This window comes from Mesocricetus auratus, unplaced genomic scaffold, assembly GCF_017639785.1.
Source record: "Mesocricetus auratus isolate SY011 unplaced genomic scaffold, BCM_Maur_2.0 Super-Scaffold_100021, whole genome shotgun sequence".
NCBI lineage: Eukaryota > Metazoa > Chordata > Mammalia > Rodentia > Cricetidae > Mesocricetus > Mesocricetus auratus.
The window spans coordinates 31,481,478-31,490,478 of NW_024429202.1; the positions used below are offsets into that span (position 1 = coordinate 31,481,478).

At 44.7% G+C, this 9,001-nt stretch overlaps 1 protein-coding gene across 4 annotated transcripts in view; it reads left to right on the plus strand.

The window, feature by feature from the left end:
* Positions 1 to 9,001, plus strand: part of Npas2 (neuronal PAS domain protein 2) — a 174,552-nt gene that overhangs the window by 67,254 nt on the left and 98,297 nt on the right. The window lies entirely within an intron of this gene.

The window sequence follows — 9,001 nt, forward strand, 5'->3', positions numbered from 1 at the left end:
TAAAGTGTACACCACCAACGCCTGGCTTCCAAGTCTGTGCTTTTAGCATGGTCATATGTTACCCTGTTGAAAGTGGTCTCCATTCAGAGGCCTCTGGTTACTACTTTCCTAGGACAGATACTGTTTGGCAAGGTAGGCTAATAGAAGTCAAGCCTGCCTGGGTTCAAGCACTGGTGGTGGTGTGGGCATTGCCTGATTTGGGGTAATAATAGCATCATTATTACTCTGTCATTACTCTATCCATACTCCGTTGTGACTGACTGGGCAGTAACCAACCAGCACTATGCTGAGCACTATCCTTACATTAGCTCGCTTTCTTCATCTATGAAGTAGGGGCATCATGGCCCCTTGTACCATGGCTGAACAGTCGGGTACCATGTTTGAACTAGCCTGGTAGTTGTTATGTTAAAACACCTATAGCCCTGCATGTGTTTATTCCCTTATGAGCATTCCTATTGCATTCAAAGCAGTCATGAAGCTGATATTGAAAATCAAGAATGGTCAAATGTGATCCAACTTGACACAACTCAGCCAAGTGTGCAATCACTGTGCTAAACTGGGAAAGCAAGGGTGAGTAAGTGGCTTCAGTCTCCCTAGGGATGCACAAGTTTATGAGCAATGAGAGATCACTGAAGACCATTAGGGTACAAGGGCCAGGACAGCAGTGGAGAGAGTAGCATGAAACTAATCAGGGGAACCTTCATTACAGACCCACAGACCAGCCTCCTCCCTCTAGTCTCATCGTGTTCCCTTCTACACTGTACAGGGCAGGTACTCTCTCCTCTGCTGTAGGTCCCCACATGGGCCCATAAAGGTCATACTTACTCCCCTCCACAGAACTTCATGACTGACTTGCAAAAAGTTGAGTCCCAAGAGACCACCCATTGTAGTAGCTCTAGAGCAACCATCCCCTGAGGAGAAAGCCATGAGAGACACAAGGTTACAACTATTGGTGAAGTTGCTCAGTATGAATCTACAAGACTGAGTGAGTCTGCACTGTTTTAACTTCCCCTAGTATTTCTGCTAACAAAAGGTCAGTGTGTTGGCCAGGAGCTTAGGTGGACAAGTGTGGTGTGGAGTGAGGAGGAGGAAGTGAGGCCAGCCATCTCATTTGATCTGGCTTTCCTCGTTTTTTTTGGGTAGTCTGTACTAAGGGAAGAACCTGAGGCCTCATCCGTTGTCAAGTTGTTTTACTCTTATCTCCACTTTTCTATGTGTACAAACATCTCTGCAGAAACAGTCAAACAATGACACCTGTACACCTTGAGCTTATTCTGAAACAAGTTCTGGGCCCTTTGCATAGTCCTGGGGATCCCAGCCTCTTCCAGAAGTGTTTTGCAACCTGTAGGTCACAACCTGCAAGGTTGCAAAGTCCATTTGTGTCCTCCCAAACAAGCAAATGAATGGACTTGACCACTCAGGCCAAGCATATTCTTGTCTTCTCTCATGGAAGGGCTAGTGCTTAGTTCTTCTGAAGTGTTTTGCCTTTTGGATTCCTGCCAGGTAAGCTAGACTGTACTAGAGAGAGAATAGTCTCCATGATCCCAAGTCCCTGTTCTCTCACCTGCAACACAATATCCTGCCTGTTCTACTCAGGGTATTTTGGGAACCAGCCACCACTTATACCAAGCAACACTTAAGTATTAATCACCATATGTGTCTGAAAATTCGTAGCACTTCACAATAATATGTTGACAGAATAGCTGTACGCACAATTTATACAGTGGCAGCCAGCACTCATTGAGAGTTTCCTACACATATTCACTGAGGACTAAGCTAAGTACTTCTGTGTGTGTTACCCCAAATCATCAATTCAACATCCTTTTGATGTGCATATTGTTTTTTATCCTAAACTAAGGCTTATGAAAAATCAAGGAAGTGACAAATGGGATGTTAAATCAGGCTTCCTTAACTTTAAACTCTGTTCTAATCCCTTTGGACATGAGAGAGTCTTTCCATCTAAGTACAAATTTCACATGCACCCCCACAGGCCTAGACCAAGACATTGTATTTACGTACACAATAGCTCTACTTTTGCCTTCATTGACATTAATGTTCCCTTCTAACCATACATGGTCTCAGCCCAGTATCTCCATTGCTCAGCTCTGAATCAAAAGGAGACAAAATGCATGTTCATTCTCTCCCTTACTTGCAAATCATAAATATGGACATGCCAAAAAACAACAAACAAAAGCAAAAGCAAAAAAAAAGTCTTAGCTGAAAGTTCCTTGAAATCAATCAGACTCCCAGCACTTTGTTCTCCATTCCCGATCCCATTTGCTCTGGGCTAAGACCATATCTCCATTAGTCAGGTACTCATTGCTATAAGAGAATAGAGGAAAAAAAGGTTTCCTTCAGTCAGAGTTCTGGTGGTTGAAGGGAAGGAAGCTATGGGAGATGGCATTGTTATAGCAGACAAGAAGTAAAGGGAGAGATTTTGGTAAAGGATGGGGAGGAAAGGGGGAGGGGAGGATAAGGGATGGAGAGGAGAGGTGAAACCGTGACATCGTAAGCATCACAAGTCAGGAATCCAGAGCAGAGAAAGGCTAGTTTCGCTGCTTCCCACTGGATGCACATCTTCAGGCTCTCAGCATCTCTTCGCACCATCCCAATGAGGACCACAGCGTTGTCCCTTCCTCAGATGTCCCTTTATGCATGGTACCTCTGCATGGATAGCTACACACAGAAGCTGCTAGCCCTCGCTTCTCTCACCTCCAGATGCTCAGAGGACTCAGAACAACTGTTGACACCCCATCCCTTGGCCAAGATGCAGCCCTTCCTGACACTGTGACCTTACACTGCTTCTCAAGCTTTTCAAAACCTCCAGCTTTGAAGATGTTTTTGTGGTAGCAACATAGAAAGGCATTCCTTTAGCATACCCGGAGACCCTGGAAGGACTCTTTTTCATTCACAAGATATTCTTGTGATATTCGGGTTGTTTATTAGCTGGAGATCATGATCATGATCCTCATTGTCTCCCCCCTAAAAAAAACCCTTACTTTATGTGAGGCATGGCTTTCAGAGCTCTGGGGAATGCATGGTGCGTTGAGAGTGATGACTCACATATTCTAAAAAGGATTTGATTCCACTTTCCTCCGTGAATTTCCATGTAAACCCAGAGGGTGTTAATTGAGTTCCCGTCACGTGTTCAGGATCATCCACTGCTTTCTTTCAGAAAGATTTGAGGTCAAAAGAGAAGCACTGTAGTTGAGAGATGTGAGATCCCTGCATCGTGAAGCTCCCAGTTTGCCATTTTGTATAGGGGTGTGTCTCTGTAATTGAAATGAATTGAATGAATTTCTCTCTCTCTCTCTCTCTCTCTCTCTCTCTCTGTCTGTCTCTGTCTCTCTCTTTCTCTCTCTTTCTCTCTCTCTCTCTCTCTCTCTGTGTGTGTGTGTGTGTGTGTGTGTGTGTGTGTGTGTGTGTGTGTGTGTGTGTGTGTGTGTGTGACATAGGAGTTAATCACACAGAGCTGGCTTTGGGTCTTCTCTTTTTGTCTGTTTTTGGACAGACCACTAAATTGCCCTTAACCTCAGGTTCGTCTACTATATACACTAGGAGTGACAACAATCACAGCTTCCTTCTGAGATAGTCACAGGCATTCAGTGTATGTACGCTTTCGGCACAGCTCGGCGTCCATGGTGCTGATAAGACAGCTAAGGTATATGGGCCCCTTGGTGTGCCTGGGCCACTCAACCTACAGCTCCTCTCCCATAGAGAAGCCACAACCTGGGATTACACAGCACGCCAGTGGCCACAGGATCAAATCTCAATGTCCCTGACCTCCTCCCACACTCATAAATAGAAGCCGTTCCATCCGCTTTGCTTTGTGCTCAAGGATCAGGGACAGTAAGTGCCAGCAGTTGCCTTTCCCCCAAAGAACACAAGTGTCTACAGGTTTTCTGCATTGTGGAATTGTTTGCTTCATCTTTGACCCAGTATTGAAGAAATACATGCTCTCCTCTTTCCAGTTGGCTGTGAAGTTGTTTCCACAACCCCAGGCATTTAGTTGAGGTGAGGAGGGGGAGGAGATCACTGCGGTTCAAGAGTATCAAGAGTGTCAGGCAAGATTAGTTGGTATGTGGGGTTCTCAATAGAGGGATTGCTGGATCTGAAATGTGAGCAGAACTCTTGTTTATTCTTTGACCCTAATCCTTTGTGGTTTGGGCACAAGGGAGCATTCAAACAGGATAAACAAGAATTCTGTACCCACCTCTGCACTGAGGTAGCCACGTATGAGGGAGAGCTTCAGCTATGCCCAGGTGGAGGAAAAGGATGTGGACCAATGACTGGGACCATCCCATTTGTATTCGTTAACCGAGTCGCACAGTAAGCAAGTGAATGGTAAACAAAAAGGCATGTAGCATTATCCTGCCTTCACAGGGCACATTTGTGGCTGGGGTTGGAGGGGCAATCATGGACACCATCATAACGGAGAAAACAGAGCTGGCAGTCTGTTAGGCAAAGCCAAGAGAGTGAGTGATCGATGTGTGAGCTCTGCCGTCTCAGGCAACTGCTTTTTCACAGACTGATCTTGTTTCATTTTCATGATTTCTTTGGCTATAAATAATGAAGATCTGAATGGAGAGGCTCATAGGCAAAGGTTGCAGCCAACATAGAAGACACTGGGTCCACGACGCATGCTTGCAAAGTGCCACGCCTACAGGCACCATGCCCTGAGCTCTGTGCTGTTGCTCCAGTTGCATCTTGGATGCTAATTTTGCTGTGATTTCCTATCCCAGTCTTTGGGCTTGGTTTTATGTATATCATCATAAGCTCCATCACGGAATAAAAATGACAGTTAGCCCCCTTTTGAGGCTTCCTCTGTTTGTGTCGATGGTGATTAAGGCAGCAGCAGGCATGGGCAAGAACAGGAGCAGTAACAGGACACGGGATTCATTTATATTACCCTGTAATTTCCAGATGAGTGATTCTGTTCGCAAAACAAAGGAAAAGTAGAACTGTGCTTGCAGGCAGAATGCTAATTCTTCCCGTGTCCCAGTAAACAGCAGAACGGAAAAGGGGGCTCCCTCCTCTGGGGCCTTTTAGCTCTTACCTTGCTGGGTTCTGTTCTTTTGACTAACGAGAACTGTCATCAGAAATCTGGGCCTGGGAGGTTTGGAAGCCTGAGGTTGTCTTGGCTCAGGGAAACCCAGGACCTCTCTGGGGCATCTGAGGTAAAGGATAATTTCTTTAAAAGCGAGTTCAATGGTTTCAATAAATTACCAGCTAATCAAGGATGGCCAGAAGTCCACCTTCTTGAACAGACCATCTTTCCTAGGAAAAGGCTAACCATCCCTTTAAGGAGTTTAGTGACAGGCTGCTAAGACAAGACTCAAGTTAAATAATATGAGTGTTAACTAAGAATCACTGTGAAATTAGGCCAGCTTCCCATTGGGACACAGACATTTTTCTGAAAATGGTGACTAAGAGTAAAGATGTTCTGTGGCATCTCAGAAGGGGAGAGATGCCTGGCAGCCACCCTGGATTGCTTGCCAACCTGCAGAAGAGTCATAGTGAGGGCCCCAACTTCACCTCAGGTGGCATCAACCTGACCCATCTTGGCCCATGCAGAGTTTTCAGCCCTAAGACCCAGATAACATCTTCTTCCACCAACTGCTTAAGGCTATAGGTTTAGTGGTACCCACCCACCAACATTTCTAAGATGATTCCCTTTCTTAGACCTCCATCTGGAGTCCAAGACTGGCCATGTGGGACTGATCTGAGGAGCACCGTGGAGTTCTTACCAGAAACCACAGAAGTGTCTGGAAGTGGTACAGTGTGTTTTAAGGGCCAAAGAAAATAATCTTTGTTAGTCTTAAACTCTATATCCAATGAAAATGTCCTTTAGGGATGATGCTAAGTGAGTATGATATCTAAGAAAGAAGACCATGCTGTCTGGAGTCCCATAGGGTAAGAATTGCTAAAATAGCGCCAAGAGAAAGGAAATAATATCAGACAGAAACTGAGCAGTATGAAAGGTAAAAGAAGGAGTAAAGGAAATAGCAGCTCACTGGGGAGAGACAATAATGTCTGACGTATTAAAACTGCACAATCTCCCAGTGTATTTGGGGCTTAGCGTCTGTACCCAGAACACATAAAAAGCAGATACACTGTAGACAGGGAGAGCGAGTAAAGAGAACTAACTATACAGAGTAAAAGTTCACATGCGTGAAGGCGCTGCTGGAAAGATAAATTTCCATTGTATAGTCCCTAGAGTTTTTCCTACACACATTGCAAGGAAATAAAAGGAAATGTTAGATGAATTAAGTAAATTACTACAAAATGTTTATGTGATTCAAAAGAAAACAGAAAAGATGAACAGGAACAACAACCAAAAAGAGTGGGCGAACAAACAAAAAACAGGTTATAGAATGATATCATAAACCAAACATAGACAGATAGACAGACAGACAGACACACACACTACTCCATTAAATACAAATTATCTAAATATGACACAGAGGTGGTCCAATGGGGCTTTTAGGTTTACTTATGTATAATCAGGTGTGTGTGTCTGTGTGTGGGTATGTGCACAGAGTGCCGGTGCTGCCCGAGGTCAGAGGCGTCAGATCCCCTAGAGCTGGAGTCACAGGCATTTGTGAGCTGCCTGAATACATGGGTGCTAAGGAACAGACTTGCTCTCCCAAAAGCAGTGCCCTCTCTGAACCACCAAGTCATCTCCCCAGGGCAATACTTTTTAAATTATAACATGTTTACATAGTCTTCGAGAATATCATATGTATGTACAGTTTTGCACATACACCCCCACTCCCCAATTCTTCCTGAGTTCTCCCCCATATCCCCTTCCAACTTCACATCCTCTTATTAGTTTTATAACTCATTGAGTCCAGTTAGTGTTGCCTAGATATGCATGTGCGTGGGTTCACCTGCTAAAGCATGGGTCAGCCTACCAGGGATCATACCTGTCCTAGTTAGGCTTTCTATTGCTGAGATGAAGCACCATGCCCAAAAAGCAACTTGGAAAGGAAAGGGTTTATTTGACTTACACTTTCATATCGCTCTTCATCATTGAAGGAAGTCAAGACAGGAACTCAGTCAGGGCAGAAACCTGGGGGCAGGAGCTGATGCATGGGCCATGGAGGGATGCTGCTTACCGACTTGCTCAGTCTGCTTTCTTATGGAACCCAGGACCACCATCCCAGGGATGGTCCCACCCACAATGGGCTGCCCCCCATCAGTCACTAATTAAGAAAATGCCCTACAGGCTTGCTTACAGCCCCATCTTATGGAAGCATTTTCTTAATTGAGGTTCTCTCCTTTAGGATGACCTTAGCGTCTGTTAAGTTGACCTAAATATATCCAGCACAATATCCCGAAAGAAAACCAACTCTTCTTTGCCTAGCAGCCATCAGCTGTTAACAGCTCTTCTTCTAGGGATGGGGGCTCACGTGCCCCTCCCACATCTATGCTAGAGTGTTCTTGTAGTTGTTCTTGGTCAAGAGTTTAAAGGCCCTGTCATATCTATTCCTTCCTGACCTCTGGCTCTTATACTTTTTCCACCTCCTCTTCTGCAGTCTTCCCAGAGCCGTAGCATACCCTTGCAGGTATGATACAGATGTCCCATTAATGCCCGCTAATTCTCCAGACACTCATTCTATGTGCTTGGACCAGTTGTGACTATTTGTATTAACTACCCGCTGAACAACGATGCTTCTCCAATGAGGGCTGAGCACTGCAGTAACTAGGTGTGGCGATACATGTTTAGAGGACAGCTTGATACAGTGTGGAGCCTATGGACTCCCCAGCCCTGGGGTTCTAGTCAGATTTTCAGTACCAGGCATGAGCTTCCTCCCGTGGAACGGGCCTTAAATCCAATTGGAATGTGGTTGGCTACCTCTGTAACACTCATGACACTACTGCACCTATAGGCTTAGCTTACCAGGCCAGTTGTTATTGTAGCTCCCAAAGTTGACAACAGTGTAAGACCATTATAGCTTTTGTTTCCTTCTGGTCCTCTGAACTCTAGGCAGCAGGGAGAAAGCTTCCAGGCCAATACCAGCTTGACTTCTTCAAGTCCCGAGACCAAAGCATGCCGTGTCTTCAACAATAGGGTCTTACCATTAAGCAGAATGTTTTTTTAAAAGTAGCCTAAATGCATGCTATCACAAGACACTTACCACAAACCTAATCCTAGAAGTAGGTTAAAAGTAAAACAGAAACTCATAGATGGCAAAAACAGAAACTTGAAGAAAGCCAAAGTGATAACAAAGTGCATGTCAGAGCACAAAACAGAGTGACAGTGCATGAAGATAAAAGGACAATTCATCAAGAACAGATAACAATTCTAGATGTGTGTACGCTCAAAAGCAAGAGCTTCCAAGTCTATGCAACACAACCTGAAGAACTAAGAGGAGTCTTTGCTATGCCTTTCTCAGTAATAAACCAGTGAGCTGAAACACTGCAAAGATGTCAGAGAGCTAACACTCACCAGCAGCCAACGGAATCTGATTGACATTTATAGAACACTCCACACAGCAATATCAGAATCCGATTTTCAAGGATCTATTGAACATGTACCAAGATAGACCAAATGTTGCTTCATAAAACAAATGTAGAGAAATCCAAATGAACCGAAATTAAGTTAGAAACAGAAAAACTTTGGGAAAAGAAAGATCTCTGGAGCTTAGAAATTAAATAACAGACTTCTGAGTAACCCACGGATCAAAAAGGATGTCTCAAGGAATCTTAGAGACTATATTAGCTGGATGAAATGGAAAAAGCATTTCAGGTGCTGTGTGTCACAGCTGCTGCAGTGCCTAGAGAGAACCCCACAACCTAGCCCCCACTATAGGAAAGCGGGGGCTGGAGATGGCTCAACAGTTAAGATGTCGCTGTTGCAGGGGATCCAAGTTCAGTTCCTAGCACACACATCAGGGGACCCACAACTACTTGTTACTCTAATTTTAGGGGACCTCTTCTGACATTGGGTACTGTAGACACATGCACAAGCCCATGTGTACACACACACATACACACA